Genomic DNA, 23,999 nt, shown 5'->3' with positions numbered 1-23,999 from the left:
CTGGGGGAGGAGTCCAGACCAACAAAAAGTTTTAATTGATACGATAAGAACAGCGATGAAAATTTATTGTGTCTGTGTGAAAGGAGACAGGGAAAAATAAAAAAGACAGCTAGGGGAAAGTGATGTGAAGAAGTGAGGGTTGGGGGGATGTTTAACAAAAGCCAGAGAAGCCAGTATTAATGCCATCTGGCTGGAAGTTGCCCAGTCAGAAGATGAGGTGTTGTTCTTCCAATTTGCATGTGGTCTCAGTCTGGCAGTGCATGAGAACATGGACAGGCATGTCAGCAAGGGAATAGAATGGAAAATTGAAATGGTGGCTACTGAGAAATCCATGCTATTGTGGTGGACATAACTGAGGAGCTCAACAAAATGATCTCCCATTCTATGCCTAGTCTCTCTGATATAGAGGAAACCACAATGGGAGCACCGGATGCAGTAGATGACTCCTGCAGATTCATAAATGAATTGTCATCTACCAGGGCTCAAGCGCAAAGCATTGGCAATAAATATATCCTTGACTCCTATGGATCCTGAAAGCCCATTTCTCCTGCATTTTGGTGTGCTTTTACTACAATCACAGCATCTGCAGTCTTTCAAATTTCATTCACTTTTATAATCAATCTGGTTGAAATTATAACACTTTAGTCCAAAGTGCACATCTCTAGAGTTACACAAGTGAACCAGATTTTTGTGGGTATATTTGTTCTTCAATTGTGTTATATAAAGTGCCAATCACACCAAAAGTAAAAGTCAACTGCATATTGTGAAAACAGCTCCCAATAAGCATCTGCAGATTTTCCTGTTTAATCCCATTGACTATTTACATTTTTAATAAGTTTCATGACCAATGTAACACTTAAATGAGGTGCAATGACTGTTTTTTAAAGGAATTTGCAGATCCTCCAGAAAAGGTTAGATATCCCCAATAAAGTGCTCAGTTTGAAGACCTTTTAGCAGTGAATGCCAAAGGGGTCCATTTTTATATAACAGACTATTTTTTTCTTTTATATTCAGCTGTCTGCACTCCATTTCAAAGTGGGGACAATGTAGAATATCAAATTTAATTTAGATATTTCTTCAACAAAAAAAAACACAGAGAATAAAGCAAGTAGTTAGGCAAATGGTATGTTAATCTTATATACAAGAGAGTGGTAAATAAGACTGAGGGACTAGAAATTATTTTCAAAGGATTTTATTTAAATCAATAGTTCACGTTAAAAACATTGGAAACCAATCAAATTCCGAGTCTCCTTTATATATAGCACTTAAATGCAAGTTTATTACTTTCATCTTAATCCATCCACCATTTTCCCATGCATGATCTTAGTGGTCTTCTTCACTCACCCTGAGTCCTTGGATCAGCTTAATCACAAATCTAACTCCACTCTCCCCATCCAGCCATTCACAATCACTCCTACCATCCAGCCCAAAGCAAATTTTGGCCACCACCAACTCAATTCAACCTCAAGGTCCTGATCTATCCTTAATTGAACTGCTAACCCATTCCTCAGACTTGCTGAGAAACACCCAATCTACAATCAATGCTTCAAGCATCTGGTGATGGGTGCATCAAAGTGCCCTCCAGGAACACTGAGCCCATTTCAATTCACACAGATGGAACTTTTCCACTGATGATGTTACTGCCTTGTTCCCCATTCCATCCTGTCCCACCTCATACGCCAGGCTGCTTCATTGACTTCAGCTCAGCGGTTAATATGATAATACTCCAGAGGCTCATGGAGAAGCTATCATTGCTGGGACTCAGCAACCCTCACTCAATCTGGATTCTGGACTTTCTAACAGAAAGAACCCAGTAAGCCAAGGTTGGCAGCAGATCGTCGATCACTATCACACTGAGCATCTCAGGGTTGTGCGCTCAGCCCGCTCTTGTTCAGGCTACTGACCCATGACTGCAAGATTCAGGTCCAACAGAGTCATCAGGTTTGAAGATGACACGATAGTTATTGGCCTCATCAGCACAACAATGAGTACAGAGAAGAGGAGGAAAATCTCTCAACATGTACAAGACAAAGGAGATGATTGTGGACTTCAGGAGGATCAGGGATGACTACCTTCCACATTAATAACTTAATAGTGGAGAAAGTAGAGAGCACCAAGTTGCTCAGAGTTCATTGAAGAACTCCTCACTACTGACTACCCATCCTGTCATCTATGTACAAGAGCTCTATTGAGAGCATCCTGGCCAGCAGTATTAAAGTGGTACAGAAACTATAGAGTATCGGTCCACAGCATCATAAAAGCAGCAAAGATGATTACTAGGGCCTCACTCCCCCACCCCCACCCCCATCGACGTGATTTACCAAGATCATTGTCTAAAGAGGACTCACAAAATCAGTGAGGACCCCAACCACCCCATTTCCAGCTACTCTTGTTGGGAAAGAGATACAGAGCCAGAACCTTCAGCTTCTTCCCAGGCAGTGAGACTGCTGAACGACTGATGAACAGTTCATACAAACCCTCCATCACTACTATTTATTCAACACAAATATTTATTTAATATGTGTGCATGCGTACTGTGCAAATATATCATTTGTCTGCATGTGTGTTATGTCTGTAAGTGTTTGCACCATGGACTGGAGAATGCTGTTTCGTCAGGTTATAATTGTAAAATAAGATGATAAATAATGAACCCAAACAACAGCAGAAATGGAGAGATGGCTTTTATGTTTAAAATGTGTAAGACCTATTTAATTCTGCTCAATTCGTAATTGAAATGTTAACCCTGTGCCTTTCTCACAGATGCTACCTGACTTGCTGAGCTTTTCTGATTTGATCTTGGATTTTCAACATGTGCAGTTTTGATTGTAATTTTATGCAAAGCATTGCCCACTCCTTTCGCATTCATGAGATGCATAGAACTTTGGCAGAATAGTTTTTAATTTTATTTTAATTATTTTGTAAATAAAATTAATCATTTTGGATAATTATTTTGAATTTGCAAGTTCTCAGTGAGTGCACACGATTAAAGGTCAACAAAACCGTCTAAATTTAGTAAGAATTTTTGTATGATGCATTGTGTTGTTTGGCAGTATACTACAATCCACGGAAAATAAATGAAAAGCACAAAAAAGAAATCAGATCTTTTACTGTGCACCGCACAAACGTCTAGAGAAACTCAGAAGATCATGTAACATCAATAGGAATTAAAAGGTAACCAGTGTTTTTAGTCTGGACTCAGATATTTTTGCTGTCACTGATGTACATACATTAACAAATACCAAACTTTGAATTGTTTCTGTTGATATCTGAATGCAAGGTAAAATGAACACCTATTGGCATTTACTTATTTTTTAAAAATCTATCTTACTAAGACTGTAATGCAAGGTGTACAAAGACACAAGACATAAGGGTAGTACTTTGCAACTTATTATGTCCATTCCTGATGAGGCTACATTTTTCACTCAATGCAGAAGCAAACTTCAGCTTTGCAATCCCATTATGGCACATAACAATAATGTTTTAATTTTAGAGAGACCTAGCTACATGATGTGTAGATAGAGCCACCTTGGTGTTTTAGTTGTGTATATTCTTGTCACTATAAACTGTTCTCTGGGTGACCTTTCGTTTGAGGCATAATTACAGACTACATTCAGGCATCCCATAGCTACACATACTAAAAACATATCCTCAATGAAAAACAGATGTTTCTGCATGGTCTGTAGAATGTCTAATTGGATAATAGTGGTCCATCCCTCCACCTCAGGCATTGGCAGCAGTTCAAGTGACAAAAGTCCTGTGAAATCCTTATTGTTCTCCAATTTCCACAGGGGAAAGGGAAACTAAAAAGAAGTACTGTTACATACCACAGATTTTGTTTTGACTGAGAGAAGATAGAGGGAGAAAATATATTTTTTAAAAACTATAGGTTAAACTGTGATACAAAAAGAATCCAACTCAAGGAAACAAAATCAAAAGTTTTTTTAAATTTCTGCTAGCATTGCACAGGTGCTAAATTTAGTCTGCTTGGTAAAGACAGCAAACTGCTTAAATTACTGAATTTTTCAGGATATTGAAAGAAGAAATAGACATTTAATTTATCCCAAATTTTGAACCAAACATAATAAGTTTCTGAAATAGTAGGGCTCATGCCTCATTAGTTTAATACTGCTCAGATAGCACTTGTTAATTATGTTGTTTATTAGTAGTTTGCTAATTTGCAGATGGGGAATAGGAATAAGTACTATTTAATCATGGCCTTAAAGGGTATTGGAATTTTAGCTACTGCTAACTGAATTAAACAAGATCCAAGATGATGGAGCAGAAGTTGGCTTAATGGCCTGTGGTGGTACAACCATAACACTGGGTCATGTTCCCACCAGCCTATTGCAGGGGACAACCTCTATACCTGGAGGAAGTCCACCTGGGAGGGTGACTCCACCTGGCCAGCTGTCAGTCACCTACCTGTATATGGACGAGCCAGCCCCTCCTGGGCCAGTCACATGTGGAGCCATCAAGACTGCTACTGGTGTACAACAGAGTTTAAGTGGATTAAAACCTGTGGTACAGTCTTTTCTGTGTATTGTGTCTGCTTGCTGCACCACAGTGCACCACATGGCCCATCGAGTCTGCTCTACCATTCTAATCATGAGCTGATCCATCCTCCCATTCACCCCCACTTCTTGGCTTTCTTCCTATAATCGTTGATACCCCAACTAATCAAATACCTGTCGATTGCTGCCTTAAATACACCCAGTGACCTCTGTTCCACAGCCACCTGTGGCAACTTGTTCCACAGACTCACAACCTTCTGACTAAAGAAATTTTTCCACATCTCTGTTTTAAGTTGAAGCTCTTTTATCCCTAAATTATGCCCTCTTGTCCTCGAATCTCCTACCATGGGAAACATCCTTGCCACATCTACTCTATCCAGGCCTTTCAGCATTCAAAATGGCTCTACGAGGTCCCACTTCCTCCCTAATTCACTGTATTTCCTCTTCGGGACCTCCTGACTTATCTCACCTATGACATTGGTACCAACATGTACCAAGACTTCTGGCTGTTCACCCTCTCCCCTCAGAATGTTTTGGACATGATTTGAGACATCCCGAACCCTGACACCAGAGAGGCAGCACACTATTTGGATATCTTTATTGGGCTCACAGAATCTCCCATCTGCTCTCCTCACAATGGAATCACCTATCACTATTGCATGCCTCTTCACCCTCTCCACTACAGAGACATGCTCAATGCTGGAGACCCAGTCCCTATGGTTGTCCTCTGTCAGGATATCCTCCCCAATACAATCCAGAACAATAAACTGGTTGCTGAGAGGGATGGCCACAGAGGTGTTCTCTACATACACCCTGTAGCTCCCATCTATCACTTCCTTACTCTTCCTAATGAGCCATAGATCATCAAGCTTCAGCTCCAGTTCCTTAACATGGTCTCTAAGAAGCTGCACCTTGGTGTAACTGGCACAGATGTGGGCATTGGGAGGCTCGGAGTCTCTCAGCACCACACATCTGAAACAACACAGAGCACTAACCCACAGATATAATGCCTAATCTATTACCACTAATAACCTGACAATCAGACAGTAGGAGTTACTTTAACAGTGGTGAAGTGTTTTGAAAGGATGGCGTTGAAGCATATCAGCTCCTTTATGAGCGGTGACATGGATACATTCCAGTTTGCCTATTAGAGCAACAGGTCTACAGTGGATGCCATCTCAATGGCTCTACACAAAGCCCTGGAACACCTGGACAGTACAATCATCAGGATGCTCTTTATTGACTACAGTTCAGCATTTAACACCATCATCATCCCCTCAAAACTGATCAGCAAACTCCAAGACCTGGGACACAACACCCCACAGTGTAATTGGAACATGGATATCCCACCTCCAGGCCACAATCAGTGAGGACTGGTAATAACATTTCCTCTGCAATCTTCATCAGTACTGGAGCACCATAGGGCTGCATTCTTAGCCCCCTGTTCTACTCAATTTATACCTATGACTGTGGCTCAGTACGACAATAACACCATCTACAAATTTGCAGACAATACCACTGTAGTGGGTTGTGGAAAGAAAGGGGATGAGTCAGTATACAGGATGGAGATGAAAACTTGGCTGAATGGTGCACCAACAACAACCTTGCACTCAATGTCACCAAAACTCTAGAGCTGACTGTTGACTTCAGGAAGGAAAAGCCAGAGATATATACTCTGGGGGATCAGAGGTGGAGAGGGTGAGCAAATTTAAGTTCTTGGGAGTCAATATCTTGGACGATCTTTCCTGGACCAAACACACAAAAGGCATCATGAAGAAAGCATGTCAGTGTCTCTACTTCCTCAGGAGTTTGCAGAGTTTAGTATGACACCAGAAGCCCTGGCAAATTTCTGTAGATGTTTGGTGGAAAGTGTGCTGACCGTCTTCGTCACAGTCTGATATGGGGACATCAATATCCTTGAGTGTAAAGCCCTTAAAAAGGTAGTGGACACAGCCCTGGATACCACAGGCAGAACTCTCCCGTCTATCAAGAACATTTACAGTGAACATTGCCTTTGGAGAGCAGCAGCAATCATCAAGGATCCACACCACCCAGCACATGCTCTGTTCTCACTGCTGCTATCAGGAAAGAGATATAGGTACCACAAAACCCCCACCACCAGGTTCAGGAACAACTGCTACCCCTCCACTACCAGACTCCTCAACAACAAACTCATTCAGAGACTCATTTAAGGACTCTTACTTGTGCACTTTATTGACTTTTTTAGTCTCTCTGTCTTGCATAGTTGGTTTGTTTGCATTCATTATCTGTTTACAATTACTTGTATATGCTGTGTACAGTTTTTTTTTTCACTACTATTATGTGGTAATTCTGCCTTGCCCACAGAAAAAAAATCTCAGGGTGGTATGTGATGTCATGTATGTACTCTGAGAATAAATCTGAAATTTGAAATCTAATAAGTTGAACAATATACTCACTCACTATAACCCTCAACCCCTACCTGTTCTTGCCAAAGTCTCTTAAGCCAAAGCCTTACCACTCTGCCTCCGACCACTCTGACAAAGACTACACCCTCGATGACCACTATACGGTTCCTCACTTTTATGGCCATTTAAAACAGGTCACCAGCTCACACCTTCACCAAAGTTGTTCACTGTTATGCTAATACTGATTTGGATAGGCTCATGGGAAAATTCCAAAGGTTCATAACTTCAAATGGCTAAAGGTACTACAGCAGATTGCCTAACCTCAGTAAGTCACTCTCCATTAAAGTAAAACACGCAATTCTGCAGATACTGTGATTGTAGTAAAAACACAGAAATGCTGGAGGAACTCAGTAGGTCTCACAGCAACCATAGAAGGTAGATACATTAGCGACGTTTCAGGCCAGAGCCCTTCCTCAAGGTGTGAGCAAAAGGCAGGCAAGGGGCCTATATTAAAAGGCTGGTGAAAAAGGAAGACTAGGACTGGGAAAGGGAGGGGTAGGAGTATAGACCAACAGACAAAAGGTGTTAACTAGATTGGAATATGTTAGGTCGGGGAAAGCAAAGGTGAGAATTGATTGGGGAAGTGAGTAATTTTTGGCTCTGTGAAAGGAGACAGGGGGAAAAGGGAAGAGAAAGAGAGCAAAATAGAGCCAGAGGAAAGAAGACAAGGAAAAAATGGGAATGGGGATGGGGGGAGGGGCTAACAAAAACCAGAGAAGTTAAACTTATTGCTATCCAGTTGGAGGGTGCCCAGACAGAATATAATTTTTTTTCCTCCAATTTGCAGTGGTCTCAGTAAGCAAGGGAATGGGATAGGGAATTGAAATGAGTTGCCACTCGGAGAGCCATGCTATATCGGCAGATAGAGCCAAAGTGCTCAATGAGGCAATCTCCCCATCTGTGTCCAATCTCTCTGATGTAGAGAAGACCACAACAGGAGCATCAGATGTAGTAAATGACCCTTTCAAATTCACAAGTGAAATGTTGCTTCATTTGGAAGGACTGTTTGGGACCCTGAATAATGGTGAGGGAGGAGGTGTGAGTTCAAGTGGAACACCTCTGGCAGGCACAGGGATAGGTGCCAAGGGGGTGATTGGTGGGGAGGGAGGAGTGGACAAGGGAGTCATGAAGGGAGCAGTCCCTTCAGAAGGCAAAGAGAGGAAGAGAAATTAAGATGCATTTGGTGGTGGAATCACATAGTGGATGACAGAAATAATGGAGGATGGTATGTTGGATGCGGAGACTGGTGGGATGGTAGGTGAGGACATGGGAAATCCTGTCCTTGTTGCGTGTGAGGGTGGAGGGGACCAAGGTAGAAGTATGGTTAATGATAGATATGTGGGTGAGCGTCGTTGATGATGGTAGAAGGAAACCATGCTGTTTGAAGAAGAAGGACATCTCTGATAATCTGGCATGGAAGACTTAAATCCTGGGAGCAGAGGAATTGAGAGAAAGGAATGGAATCCTTACAGGGGCAGGGTATGAAGTGATGTATTGACATAGCTGTGGGAGTTGGTGGGGTTGAAGAAAATGTCTGTCGATAGTCTGTCTCCCGAGATGGAGAATGCTGCAAGATTGAGAGAGGGGAGGGTGTTACTAGGGATGGACCAAGTGAATTTGAGGTCAGGGTAGAAATTGGCAGAAAAGCGGATAAAGTTGATGAGGCAGCACCAAAGTAGTCATTGATGTAGTGGAGCAAGAGTTGAGGGGCCTTGCCTGTGTAGGCTTGTAGCATGGATTTATCCTTGAGCCAATAAAAAGGCAGGCATAGCTGGGCCCATGACTACCCCTTTGAAGAAAGTGGGATGTCAAAGGATAAGTTATTGAGGATGAGGACAAGTTCTACTAGTCACAGGAGGGTAGTATGGAGGGGGTCTGGTTGGATCTGTTGTTGAGAAAGAAGCAAAGAGCTTTGAGGCCTTTGGTATGAGGATGGAGGTGTATAGTGATTGGATGTACATGGTAAAGATGAGGCAGTTGAGTTAATGGAAATTGAAGGTGTTGAGACCATATAAAGTATTCTGGTATGTAGATGGGGAGGAACTTGATGAATGGAGACAACACATAGTTAGGGTAAGCAGATACCAGTTCGGTGGGGCAGGAGCATATGAACACGATGGGTCTACTGGGACAATTGGGTTTCTGAATCTTGAGTAGGAGGAAGAACCAGGCAATGTGGGGTTAGGAAACAATGATGATGGAGACTGTGCGAGGGAGATAACCAGAAGTGATGAGTTCAGAGAAAGTACATGAAACAGTGGTTCGATGAGTTTAGGTGAGGTCCTCTTGCAGGGACAAGTCAGAAGATGTGTCTGAGAGTTATTGGCTAGCTTCAACCAGATAGAGATCAATACGCCAGATTGCAGCAATGCCACCCTTGGCTGCAGATTTAATGGTGAGGTTGGGATTAGTGTGGAGAGAGTGGAGGGCCAGGTGTTCTGAGGGGGGTGATATTGGAATGAGCGAGGGGACTGGTGAAAATCAAGACAGTTCACGTCTCAGTGGCAGTTCAAATTATAAAGGACCAGATCAGCTGATGGTTGGAATGAGGTGCCCAGGAGGAGGAAGAGGGTTTAAAGTGGGAGAAGCGGTCTGTAGAGGGATGGGGAACCCTGGTTATAGAAGAGAGTAAGGAGATGGAGCCAATGGAAAAAGAGTTTGGCATCATGATGTGTGCAAAACTTGTTAAGGTGTGGGTGAAGGTGAGGCCTCTACCGAGGACAGACTGTTTTGTCCCTGAGAGGGGAAGGTCAGAGGGGATGATAAAAAGCAAGCAGAGGTTGGGGGGGAGATTAGGGTGCATGGTGTCAGTGGGAAGGGTAGTAGGAGGGGATGGATCAGGATGTGGAGGATAGTAAGGATCCAAGAGAGGAAGAGGAGGGGGAAGGGTGTCAGATGAGCTAAAGAGAGAGCCCGTGATGGAAGCTCAGTCATGTGGGCTGCCAGGGGCGAGGGTGAGAGATTTCATCTGAGGCGAGATCCTATAGGCTGCCTAGCATGGAAGGCAATGAAAGTTTGTGATGGAAGCTTTGTCCCGTGGGCCGTCCAGGGCAAGGTAGAGACCTTCATTGGAGGCCACCGGAGTCGAGGTGAAAACTCGGGTCGGTTGCTCAGACCCTTAAGCCACTGGGGCCAGGGTGGGAGGTCACAATGGAGGCTTAGTCCTGTAGGTCATGAAGGTGGCCAGGGTCATGGTGGGAGATCGCAATGGAGCTCAGTCCTATAGGTCGCGACAAGAGCTTGGCATATAGACTACTGGAACCAGGTTGGAGTCCCAAGTGGGAGGTCACAGAGGTGGCAGTCTCCAAGGAGGCAAGCTTCTGATTCCTGATGGACATCAGGTGAGTGTAGAACCAATGGTGAAATGCATGGATCCAGTGGAGGATGAATTGTAGGAGAGGTTTGTGGCAACTTGTGGGACGTGAGGTTTGGAGTTGTGGTATCTAGAAAGAGAGGGTCCACTGGTATCTGGGCATCAAAGTGAGGGTGGTCCAAAAGATAAGACAAGAGAAGTGAAGTGAGCAACATTCAATGCAACTCAGGTACCTGAGATCCTGGTGGGTGTCAAACTGGAAGGCCTGGAACCTAAGCTGGAATCCAGCAGTACCAGCTGGGGGCAGAGATAAGTAGTCGGGGAGGACACGTGGCTGTGGAAGCCTGTCTGGTTACATGGTTGTAGAGCTTGAAAGCAACAGGGTATGCAGATGTGGAGCAGTGAGACAGACTCACACAGATCTTTCAAAGTGAGAACTTCTTCAGGGGAAGCATCCCTTGAAGAGATTTTGGTGGATCAACTGAATGGAGTAAAACAAAATTCTGCAGCTGATGTGATTGCAAAAAAAAACCAGAAATGCTGGAATTGCAGTGACCATAGGAAGCAAAAATATATTACCTATGTTTTGGGCCTGAGCCCTTCAAGGTGTGAGCAAAAAGCAGGCAAAGGTCCATATAAAAAGGCTGGTGAAAGTGGAAAAATGGGAAGGGGTGGAATATAGACCAACAGACAAAAGGTGTTCTTATTTCAATTTATATTGTTAAACTTGAAAGAAGACCATAAGACATAGGAGCAGAAATAGGCCATTCAGTCCGTGGATTCTGCCCCATTGTTCAGTCATGAGCTGATCCATTTTCCAGTACCCCACTGTGAGTTATTTCCCCATAATTTTTGATGCCCTGGCTAATCAAGAACCTTTCAATCTCAGTCTTAAATACACCCATTGACCTGGCATACACAACTGCCTGTGGCAACAAATTCCACTTATTTACCACTCTCTGCTGAAGAAATTCCTATGCATTTCTGTTCTACACTCTCTCACCATGGGATACAACCTTTTTACATCTACTCTTGTCCATGCCTTTCAACATTTAGAAATGTTCAATGAGATCCACCCCCATCCCCCCATCCCCACCACATTCTCCTAAATTCCAACAAGTTCAGGCCAAGAATTATCAAATGCTCCTCAAATGATAAACCTTGTGAACTTCCTCTGAACCCTCTCCAACATCAATACATCCTTTCTTAAATTAGGAGCCCAAAACTGCTCAAAATACTCCAAGTGAGGTCTCACCAGTGCTTTATAAATCCTTTACATCAAATCCACACTCTTATATTCAATTCCTCTTGAAATGAATGCAAGTATTACATTTGTCTTCTTCACCACTGACTCATCTTGCATGTTTACCTTCAAGTAAAATTTAGACAACAAATTATACCTAAAACATAGCTAGTTTGACATTTTATTCTTCACCATTTATCAGATAGTATTGAAATATTTAGGTATTATTCGAACAGTACTTCAGCCAGAAATTCACAGTTGCCAAATAAAACATTTGATCATGGTCCCATCAGTAGTTGGAGGTACACAAAACCCATGATATTGGGTCTTGATAAACAGGCCTAAAATGTTGAAGTTCTTTCCTTCTGGTTAGTCCAAGTCTAATGATGTGTGTGATTAGAGTGGACCCAATGGTGGGGATGAAGGAAGTTAGTAAAGTTGAGAAGTGGAGAGATTAACACAATACTGGGGTCTGTAGAGGCAACTTCTTTTAATCCACATAGATGTTTAACTTTGAGGTACTTTGAGGTCAGCATGTGCTTCATAGTGTGATATAAAACTATTAAAAGAGTCATCCAGATTTGTACTGCATTGATTGCTACTAAATGCCACTACACATGCTTGCTCTCTGTAAGACACCTGGAGGACGAAAAGGGAACTTGTCGATTCTATGCAACTAATTTTCAATCGCCTTTCAGGCGGCACAGTTGATGTAGCGGTTAGCGTAATGCCTTTACAACACCAGCGATTGGGACCAGGATTCCAATCCCACACTGTCTGTAAGGAGTTTGTACATTCTCCCCATGTCTGTGTAGGTTTTCCTCGGGAGCTCCAGTTTCCTCCCACTGTTTGAAAAGTTGTTGAGTGGAAATTGGGCAGAATGGACTCGTGGGCCAAAATGGCCTGTTTCCGTGCTGAAAGTCTTAAGTTCAAAAAATAAATTCTTTCATTTTCTGTCAATGTTAGATATTGTAGCATACAGAAGTATGCTATGCTATTGAATTACTATGAAATAATGTTTATTGGAAAGAATAATCTATTGCCTGCCACATACACATTAGAAAACAAGATTTTTAAAAAAACATACAGGATGGTAACAGGCCATTTCAGCCCACAAGTCTGTGCTGCCCAATTACACCCAATTAACCTACAACCCCCCAATATGTTTTGAAAAGTAGGAGGAAACTGGAGTCCCCAGGTGTTGTGTTGGGAAGAGTATCAGGTTCAGTGTGTTCACAGAGAGGTGCATCTGGACACAAGTGTTACAATCACAAGTAACTTTATTTAGCACATGGGAGGCAAACAGGGGAGAATGTTAAACGGTACTCAATTACTATAGACATTCACCTCGGACTTAGGTTAGATTCTGACAATAGTGAACCTATACGCGACACGCTCACACACTTGACTAAATACACTACAAATAGGGACTCTTACATACACCTAGTTACCTGTACCAATGTGGTGTGTCAATCTGCAAGTACTGATCTATAGCAATACTACTGCTCATCATCAATATAGTGGACACCTTACCCATGACACTTCCAGTGATGTCCACAGTAGCAACCTGGCATTGGACCACAAGGCAGCGAGAAAGAATGTGCTGTGCATTGGTTTTATATACAGTGCTAATCTGTGCTTCTAGCCAATAATAACCCTAGGTGATTTAAATTAGCCAATGGCAAAGTGTGCACTCATGGGTGGCCGCAGTTCAACCTTGATTGACAGGTGATGTGACTTCTGAATAAATTTCAGACAGGGAGGACATGTGACCATCCGCAATACACACATTCCAGACAGGCTGGGAGGCCACATTTCCTCCACACACAAAATGGGGAGAAACCAAGCAGACATAGGGAGAATGTACTACCTCCTTACAGATAGTGCAGGATTTGAACCCCGTTCCTGATCACTGGCGCTGTAATGATGTTGCGCTACTGCTACGCCACCCTGAATTACCAAATTATTCCAGATTATTATTTTCTTACCATAGTTTCAGGAAGCAGTAATACTGACAGCAAAATTGAAACATTCGTTGTCGTTTCTTGTGTAACTACAGCAAGATATTTATGTGCATATTGATATCTAAATGATCTAACACCCCTTCAGAGGCTATACTATTTTCAGACTTCTCCAGCACAATCAAATTGAAATTACTTGAGCTGACATGAATTTGCATTTCTTACAAACAAATTCACAAGAAAAATGATCTGTGCATTCAAAAAGCACAATTACAGAAGTCCGAAAATCTGGACTGCTTGGCGATTGGGTTGGTCCAGATTTTTGGATATTCCGAAGTCTTAGGTAGTACTTTTAAAATTCAAATTTAAGGATGAATAAAGAAAAGGTGAACAGATAAATTATGATAATTTATTCATGAGCAAATACAGTAGGCTTTATTTATCAAAATTAGCAGTTTTAAAGAAAAAGAAAGTCAACACTTGTTGCACCTGTGCATCTGTGGCACTTATATATGGACACTTGCACATAAAAGCCTGCCAAATTTTAAAAGTTTGAGAATTTTCGAGAATTCCGGATGCTCAGCTGGTCCAGATTTCTGGCATCCAGATGTTCTGACTGTTACGAGCCCAAAGGACCCCAAAACCCAGTAGCAATAGACATTCACCAAGACAAGTGGCTTTCAAAACAAAAGTTATTTTTAATCAACTTCAAACATAGAATCAAACATTAACTTAACTCTATACTTAACTAACCCAAATTAACCCCCTTCTAATTCTAAGGACACATGTGTGTAAATTCAAGAAAAATTCTTTGGTTCATAGTTCATCACTTCTCCTTCTTCCAAGTTCTCTGGTTGCAGGCAATCACCATACTGTGCACAGAAATTAACATGTATAAAGTTCACCAGGCTTGGTGCTTGAAAGATAAATGTGTACAGCTCAGGAAGGTTCTTGTAGGGTTTGCAGAGACAGATATTTGTTGCTCCAGGATTTCCACAACTGAGGTACCACCACTAGTCACGTCAGGGTCTCGCTGATGAAACTTGCCCCATCAGGGTTTTCAAGATGGTAACCTCTTTCTTCAAGCTACCACAGTGTTCCATTCCTTCCTCTATTTCAAGAGAAACATCAAACAGATAGCACTTCCAGCCATCTATTGCTCTGGAACTTGGTTTCTTCAGTTTCAAACAATTTTCCCTCAATTGCACTTTTCAGTTACTTGTCAGTGTCCCACACACTGACTGACTGACTAACTAACTCAACTCTCTCTCTTCCAATTGAAACTCCAAAGAGAGCATGTGACTCATGTCTTGCAAAACCCCCACCTTCTCCAGCAAAACAACAGGGGTTCTTTCTTCTGCTCCCATCTGTTGTTAGATAAACAAAATGCAGGAGTGACCTTTCTATGAGCACTTTGCAGAAAAGGTACTGATAGACAGCATGACTCCTACAAGACAATGGTCAAGCATTTTATGATCAATTCAATTAACACTGAATTCTTCAGTCTTTCAAATAAGATCTGTTCCAAAATGTGTGTATGTATGTGACCTACTCTAAATCTTAAATCTTATAAATTCTCCCCAAATATTAATATTGTTAGATGTAAATGTACCATTTAAGAAACGGGCTCGAAAAGTTAAATGTTAGATTATGCTTTGCAGCAAACAGTGCCAGCTGATTTTTGCCACAGTGATCATTATTCTGGTCATCTGTTATCCCGATCTGCAGCAGAAGCTACTATTTCACCAAGAACTGCAAATCTCCCCTGCCCTCCATTCCATCAAAGACTTTATCTATTTGTTTTCATGCCATTTTTTCTGAACTTGTATTTGCATAAAGTCTGTTGCCATGTTTGAGGAAATATTAGTTTTAAAAGTTAAGTAAATACTGTTCAACGTGCTGGATAGTCTCAGCATATTCTGTTTGTATTCCAGCAGATTCTTGGAATAAATTGCTGTTCAAGGTGGGACAGAGACTTAAGGCTTTAATTAGCTATGGATCTGGTGTTGTGATGTGGAAATCAGAGGATTGATGAATCTGATGCATATTGTCTTTGAAGTCTATTTACTCCCTGAATTTAAACTGGAATTTTTGCCCTTTCAAGTTAACGTGGGAAGGTTATGGCTCTCAATTTTCTGCAGAAACAAAATAATTTGTAAAACAAATCTACTTGATTGGGAAATCAGTATTTATTTCAGGTTTATTTTCCTCATGTATCCATTATTCTGTTCTGAGCCTTCAGAAATGGGCCCTTCAGCCCTTCTATTCTGCACCAAACTATTTTTCTTCCTAGTTCCACTGACCTGAACCCAGGCCATAGCCCTCCATACCTCTCCCGTCCATGTCCCTGTCTGAACATTTCTTAAATGTCAAAATTGAGTCCGCATTCACTGCTTCAGCTAACAACTCCTTCCACACTCCCAACACTCATTGCGTGAAGAAGTTCCCCCTCGTGTTCCCCCTAAACTTTCCCCCTTTCACTCAACCCATGTTCTCTAATTTTTATCTCACCTAACTTCAGGGGAAAAAGCCTGCTTGCATTTACTCTATCTATACCCATCATAATTTTGTATACCTCTATCAAATCTCCTCTCATTATTCTACTCTTCAGGGAATGAAGTCTTAACCTGTTTAACTTTTCCCTGTAATTCAATTCAAATCCTGGCAATATCCTTGTAAATTTCTCTGCACTCTTTCAATCTTATGGATATTCTTCCTGTAGTTAGGTGACTAAAACTGCACACAATAATCCAAATCTGGCCTCACTAATGTCTTCCACAATTTCACCATAACATCCCAACTCCTCTTTTCACTGCTTTGATTTATAAAGGCCAATGTGCCAAAAACTCTCTTAATGACCCTATCTATTTGTGCCAACACATTCACTCCCGATCCCTCTGTTTGACTGCACTCCTCAATACCCTACCATTTACATTGGAGGTCCTTCCAAAGTACAACACCTCACACTTGTCTGTAGCAAATTCCATCTGCCATTTTGCAGCCCATTTTTCCAGCTGGTCCAGATCCTTCTTCAATCTTTGCCAGCCTTCTTCACTGTCCATTACACCTTCAATCTTGTGTCATCTGTAAACTTGTTGATGCAATTTATGTCATTATCATCCAGATTATTAATATTGATGACAAACAACAGTGGACCCTGTGGAAGTAAGGGTCTTTACAGTTTAGATTGGTATTGATTAATATATCAAATTCATTAAGACATTAATGAATTAACCAAAATATTAATACATAATTACAACTTGGTTAATGCTTATGCTGGGACATGTGCAAATAGCTTGAAATTCCATAGTCCTGACCAAGGACAGCAGAGACTGGAATGTGTGTTGTCCTGGTAACAGCAATCTGACTTGATGAATTTCTGACAGTTGTTTCTCTATAGAGTCATGTGATTTACAGGAATTGAGGCTATCAAAAGTGTGGAAATATCTTAGAGTCTGTGCGATTGGTCTACAATGTGGTGGATTGGGAAGATGGACATTACAAAGCTTAATGCTAATGGGATAATGCTTGCTGCCATGGAGATGACTGTTTTGAGATTGGTTCATGTCAGATAGCATTGCAGAATTTAAACCCATGTCTTTGTATGTTCTGAGTGCTCCTGGATCCTCTGTGGAAGTGTCAGACCTCCGTAACAGGCCTGTATAACAAATAAAGGGAATTGGCTGAAGAAAAGTCTGAGTCCTTCATTCCTCAGGAGAGTAAACTGCTGATTCATTGATTTTATAGCTTTAGTTTTATAATGCAGCAGATCCTGAAGCCAGAGAAGATGGAAATCAATCATCAATCTACCAACTTTGAACTCTGGCTATGCTGTTTCAAGGCATTCCTGGAGGCATCTTTAGCCACTGTGCAGTTGCAGGGACCATCATCTAGGGCACTACCATCTACTGAATCAGCATGAGACCTCTCCGCTGAAGTGACAAGCAATAATCTGACACTTGCCTTCATCGCACTTGACCAGAACAGCCCACATCAACACACCAGGTCAATGATGGACATTCAGGTAAATGGCCACGTGACAAGTTGCTATTCAATAGTGGGAGCATGGAAAGCTTCTTTCATCCCACACAGTGCAGTGCAACTCCCTTGTGGTATGGCCAGCAAACCAAAAGGTCTTCTTGGCCTTAGGGTCACTTACAGTGGATGTCCATGGCTACTGCGTAGTGACTCTGACCATGCAGGGTACAGACTATAAAGACGTTAAACTTTTGGTAATGCCGCAGCTCTGCACGGCCATACTACAGGTACACGATCCTTTATCCGGACACCGAAAATCCAGAAAGCTCCAAAATCTGGCAAGTGGGGACCAGCGGTTGCGGGAGGTGGCCGAGGGACCACGGTCAGGGGAGGTGGCCGGGCGGCCGAGGGACTGGCAGTCAGGGCAGGTAGCTGGGAGGCCGAGGGACTGGCGGCCGAGGGAGACAGCTGTTGGGGGAGACTGCTGGGTGACTGGAAGGGGGTGGGGGAGAAAAGGCAGCATAACTTGGGTGGTCTTTCCAAAATCTGGAAAAATCCAAAATTCAGAACACAATGTCCCCCAAGGGTTCCGGATAAAAGATTGTGTTCCTGTTCAGGGACTTGATTTTCATTGTCATCTTAAAAGTGTGAAGATGGAGTTCGATGGACCCCATCCACTCCTCACTGTCTGTAACCAGCAGTTCTCAAATCATCCACTGTACTCCACCCACCCTTTAGTGCCCCCCCACCTATTTCACCCAGTCTGCAACCCAGTCGCTCGATCTGTAGACTCTCCATGCTCAAAATCATCCCTCCACCTTTGTCCGCCAATCTCACCCCTGACTATAAACCCATCGCCACAAAAAGTAGGAGATACAGTGCTGGGGGCAAGGCCTTTATTTGAGCAGAGGTGCAACAGTTACTTAAGCACAAGAAGTGGTAGTGAGGAATGGGGAGAAGAACAGGATGGTCATCAACTACAATCAGACCATTAATAGACACATACCCCCCTCCCCTGTATACCAATATGGTGAACTAAATTGCAAATTATCTTTTCTACCATCGACCAGAAATCTGCATATCATCAGCTCCCTATCCACCCAGAGGACCGCCAATACACTGGCTTCTTGTGGGTCCTCTTTGGCGTTACCAATGGAGTCTCAATCTTCCAGCGAGAAATTGATTGCATGGTAGATCAGTACAAGCTGCAGGCCACATTCATGTATCTCAACAATGTCACCATCTGTTGTCATAACCTGCAGGACCACAATGCCGACCTTCACAAATTCCTCAAAACTGCCAAGCTCCTCAATCTTGCATACAATAAGGCCAAGTGCGTATTTCCCACAACCCGCCTTAGCTGTGTCATTGAGAACAGAGTCATTGGTCCAGACCCTGACCGCTGTGCCCACTCCTGGAACTCCCCTCCCCCATAGCCTTAAAGCCCTAAAAAGGTCCATGGGTTTTTTTTTCTCTTACTATGCCCTGTGAGTCCCTAACTATGCAGACAAGGCCCACTCCCCTTGTCAAATCCACACCAGAGGCCCATGCAGCCTTCAGCCGCATCAAGGCAGATATTGCCAAGGCCACAATGCACATGGTGGATGAATCCATCCCATACCAGGTGGAAAACGATGTGTCAGACTTCACTTTGGCTGCTACCCTTAACCAGGTGGGCAGACCCATTACTTTCTTTTCCTGTACCCTCTGGGGCCCCGAAATTCAACACTCCTCTGTCAGGAAGGAGGCCCAAGCCATTGTTGAGGCAGTGTGGCACGAGAGACACTATTGGGCTGGTAAATGATTCACCCTGCTAACTGACCAATGGACTGTTGCGTTCATGTTCAATAATCAACAGTAGGGTAAAATCAAAAACAAGATATTGAGGTGGAGAATTGAACTGTCCACTTACAATTACAATATCCTGTACCAGCCTGGGAAACTCAATGAGCCTTCTGATGCCCTATCTCACGGGACCTGTGGCAGCACCCAGATTGACCACTTACAAGCCCTTTACAATGATCTCAGCCACCCCAGAGTTACCAGGTTTTTCCACTTCGTCAATGCCCGCAACCTGCCATACTCCATTGAAGAGATCAGATCAATGACCAAAAGCTGCCAGGTCTGCATGGAGTGAAAATCACACTTCTACTGACCAGACAGAGCGTTGGTGATAAAGGCCACCCGCCCCTTTGAATGCCTTAGTGTTGACTTCAAAGGACCCCTTCCCTCTACAATCCGCAATATGTACTTCCTCAATGTTATTGATGAGTATTCCTGTTTTCTGTTTGCCAGCCCCTGCCCTGACATGTCAGCTGCCATAGTCATCAAGGCCCTGCACAGTCTCTTCACTCTACTGGGAGTGCTCTTTCATGAGTGAGAAGCTGAGCCAATACCTGTTGGCCAGAGGCATTACCACAATCGGGAACACCAGCTACAACCCCTGGGGTCCTGGCAAGTGGAAAAGGAGAATGTCAGGCTGGAAGGTCATCCTCCTAGTCCTACAGTCTAGGGGTCTTCCAGTCTCCTGCTGGCAAAGTCCCTCCAAAGCCATTCCACTCCATCGAGTCTCTCCTATGTACTGCCACGAATGCCACACCACATGAATGAATGTTTTCCTTTCCCTGAAAATCTGCATCTGGGACCATGCTGCCAGCGTAGCTGATATTCTCAGGGCCAATCCTACTCCAGAACTGTGAGGAGCCATAAGTCCGACACTCTGGTCAAAAGGGTCTACCTCCTCCACGCCAACCCCCAATATAGCTATGTGGCATACCCTGGTGGGCATGAGAAATCTGTCTCCGTTAGGGATTTGGCACCCTCAGAGGCCCTGGAGACCTTCTAATCACTCCACACCCGCCTCTCCCCCACCCACCCACAATGCACCAGGGGCATAGCTCACAATACCTCACCCTTAACAGAGAACATGCCAGACTCATTGCCGCATACCCAATGATTGCACACAGGTGACTCAGACTGCCCAGGCCCCCCTACTGCACCACAACTGCAGCCTGAATTATGACAGTCACAGCGAAAAACCAGACTACCTGATAGATTTAATTTGTAATAGTATCATCACCTCTTCACCCCAATGAACTCTTAAAAAAAACAAGGAGTGAATGTGGTAAACCACTGTATACATAGATTTGTCTGTTCCAGCACACCTATTGGCCAACTGTGCTTGTGGCTCCTCCCACAGACTCCAGAATGTTCCACAACCCCTTCCTATCACACAACAGTTGAGCAGCATGGAAGTACTTCTGTTCTAAAGCTAATAAAAGCCTATCAGTTAGTTCAACTTCAGTCTTTTGGAGTTATCACAATGTTTGTCTAAATTTGTTTTTAAATTATTTATAAAATCAGCTTCTACCAGCTGAAATATTCAAAATTCTGTTTGAACACTACATAAATTGTTAAATTTGTTATTATGAAAAATGAACTTTAACAAAATACATTTGTACACCATGATATCAAGCCCCATTTCCATTTCACTTGATTGTTTTGTTTTATGTGTGTTTTTGTGCATGTGTATGAGCATGTTAATATTACAATTCTTATTAGATATTCTCAGAATATTCCTCAGATTTTGTTGGGTTTATAATGGGTTATTTAAATACAGATATATTTTATCTTTGCAAGAATATTCATGTGCAATGATTATTTGCTTTCACAAATTTTGATATGCAATGGAATACTTTTTGGAATATTGTTGTAATATCATACCTTGATGAAGGGCTCAAGCCCGAAAAGCTGGTTATGTATCTTTATCTTTGCTCTATAAAGCACACTGTTTGACCTGCTAAGTTTCTCCAGCGTCGTATTTTGAATTTAAATCATTGTGTCAGGTAGACTTTTGCGTTTACTTTTGCAATTTTGTAGTCTCCTTTATCTTTACTGGGGCCTATCAACAATTCACACATTATGATCTTTTTAGCTATACTGCTGACTGGCTTATTTTTAGTTTTATCAATGGCAAGATTCTGCAAAAACATAAAAATTTGACTGAATTTAAAGAGATAACTTCAAAGTTCATGACAAATTCATGAAATTTGACAGCTCCACAATTGTGTCAGCAGTCTGTACAGCAGATGTCGCTTTATGTTCAACATTGGCAACAGGAGCATGATAAACTGAACATTTGGAGATTAATTCAATTTCCTACTGTGAAGGCCACATTATTTTAACTACAGGCAATAAAATGGAGATGAGAAGAACAAAATCTTTCCAGTCCTTTCAGGATCAAATCCCAATCTGAACTATTTGGATCAAATGTTACTTTATTTCTTGTAGGGATAATGTGATTCTCTGAATCAAGAAAAAAAGTTTATATGGGGAAAGAAAATTATTGTTATTTTATTTAGAAGTACTTAAAGATGGATGTAAAAGAGAAAATTTTCATTAATTGAAGGTACATTAAATTGGATATTTTAGGCAGTATGATAAATTTGTTCTGTATGCTGATTTCCAGTGACTCCTTCTGGAGCTAACATTGCAATTCACAAGCTGCATGAATGTGCAAGATTTAAAGGTATCTTTTGCTTCTTAAAATGGATGTAAATTGTAGCTTCTTATGGTAAACCATTCTTAGGCTATGATTGGCTACTGTTGGCTGGACATGTCTCCCGAGACTGATCCAACTCATAGACCCTTGCATGCTCCCCATTCCTCTCTGCCTCAAACAGTCCATGAGGTTCATGGCTGTTCCAGTCTATACTTAATAAAAGTCTGATAATTTCACAACTCCAGTCTTTTGTGATTATTGATGGTTTATCACTTCTTAAATTGGTTCAGGAAGTATGTTGTTCTTTAAAATGTTTTTGTTAAGACTGTTCAATCTGTGATTTTTTTTAATGATGCATTGAAGTATTTTGTCTAAAGCCCCTTTCACTCTTACAAGTGATCCCAGGAATTAACCACCAATCGGCCTTTAAAGTATCTAGTGTGAAAGCAAAATCAGTTCAACCCTGGTGTCAGATGACGTCATCTCATGCTGGGGATTGACAGCCTCCACTCCACCAGTGTCAGCCTCCACTGCAGACATCGGCGTTACAATCATGCATGCGTGAAATTGGTAATTGCATTATGGGATTGAAATGACCCTGCATAAGTGCAGGAACATGAAGGAAGAAAAGATTAAAATGAAGGTATAAACTTTGCTGTGGGAAAAATCACAGTGGGAGAGAGAGGAAATGAATAGCAATAAGTTGCAATAGTGGTCAATTATTAAACAGTGTGGGAAAGTTGGTAGTGGTATAGCACAGAATTTATAAAGACTGAGGGAAAAAGCAATGGTGGACCTGATTTCCCAGAGTGCTGTGTGGCAGAGAAACCATTCCTTGAAAGCACTGTGCATACAGCCCTTTCTCTGCTGCATGGAATTTTGGGAGGGCAGGTCCATCATCACTTTTTCCCATGGTATTTATAAATTGTATGCGATAGTGCGACCAACTTTTCCATACTATATAAATTGTGCACTATAGCGCTACCAATTTTCCCACCCTATTTAAAAACTGTCCGCTATTACTATTTATTACACTTTCCCACAGTCCCCTTATAACGGATATATAGGTCAGCACAACGACAACAGGTACAGAAGGGCTCATACTGTGATGTACATAAAGCTTAATTATGTTATAATTTGGCATGATTAATTAATTTTGTTCAAATATAAGATCATAATACATTGATCAGGATTTAGGGCAGGTCCACCATCACTCGATGTGTTATGATGTCACCAATAGAAGGTAGCACAGTCCTAATCCTGGGGATGGCTCCTTGCAAGTGTGAAAGCGTTCAGTGTCCCAGTTAGGAGTGGTCATGTGTGAAAAACCAAACCCCCATTACTATCCCATGACACTGAATGGCCAATTTAGTTGGTTTTAAGTGTGAAAAGGGCTTAAGGTGCAGAAAGAAGAATTGTCCTGTACCTCCAGACCCTTGAGGCATGTGCTTAGGAAGTAGTGAGTAGAAGTAGCAGTGGAAGTCATTGTGTGAAGTATCAATACAAGAATGTGTGTGCAGTGAAGAATAGGTTTATTGAGGTCAGTATAAGCAAATGTTATCTTTAAAAATTGTGGCAGCTCTCAACAGCAAGATCTTTACCAATGAACTGAAGAATTTCAAGTACGCAGTTCACTGTTATCTCCTCAGTTAGGGCAGTGTGGGAAAGTTGGTAGTGCTATAGCGCAGAATTTATAAAGACTGAGGGATAAAGCAATGGTGGACCTGACTTCCCAGAGTGGTGTGTGGCAGAGAAACCATTCCTTGAAAGCACTGTGCATGCAGCCAGGTGTGTGGCAATGGAGAATAGGTAAAAACATGCCATTAATAAATAATGAAATATGAATGAATGGGAATGTTCTTCCCTATTGCCATATTCTTCACTTTTTATCCGTTTTGAATGTTTGCTTTCTTTTGAGAAAAAGGAGAATGGGGTAGTCAGAAGGAAGATGGGGGAGACTGGGAACATTTGTAGATGACTAGCACTACGGCCATATTGATTAATGTTGTTAATGTTTAGAAATGTGTCAATCTTTTGGTTGATGG

The 23,999-nt window shown here is 42.2% G+C and overlaps 1 long non-coding RNA gene across 1 annotated transcript in view; it reads left to right on the top strand.

Moving 5' to 3' along the window:
• Window positions 1-20,929, top strand: part of LOC138743467 (uncharacterized) — a 46,220-nt gene extending 25,291 nt beyond the window's left edge. Inside the window, exons 2-3 of the long non-coding RNA XR_011344911.1 lie at window positions 17,245-17,499; window positions 19,749-20,929. This is a non-coding gene — a long non-coding RNA (uncharacterized lncRNA). The remainder of the gene's footprint in view (window positions 1-17,244; window positions 17,500-19,748) is intronic.
• The last annotated feature ends 3,070 nt before the right edge of the window (window positions 20,930-23,999 follow it).

The sequence above is a fragment of the Narcine bancroftii genome, chromosome 9, assembly GCF_036971445.1.
Source record: "Narcine bancroftii isolate sNarBan1 chromosome 9, sNarBan1.hap1, whole genome shotgun sequence".
Lineage (NCBI taxonomy): Eukaryota > Metazoa > Chordata > Chondrichthyes > Torpediniformes > Narcinidae > Narcine > Narcine bancroftii.
The sequence above is the reverse complement of the archived record's forward strand: the minus strand, read 5'-3'. Positions and strand labels throughout refer to the sequence as shown.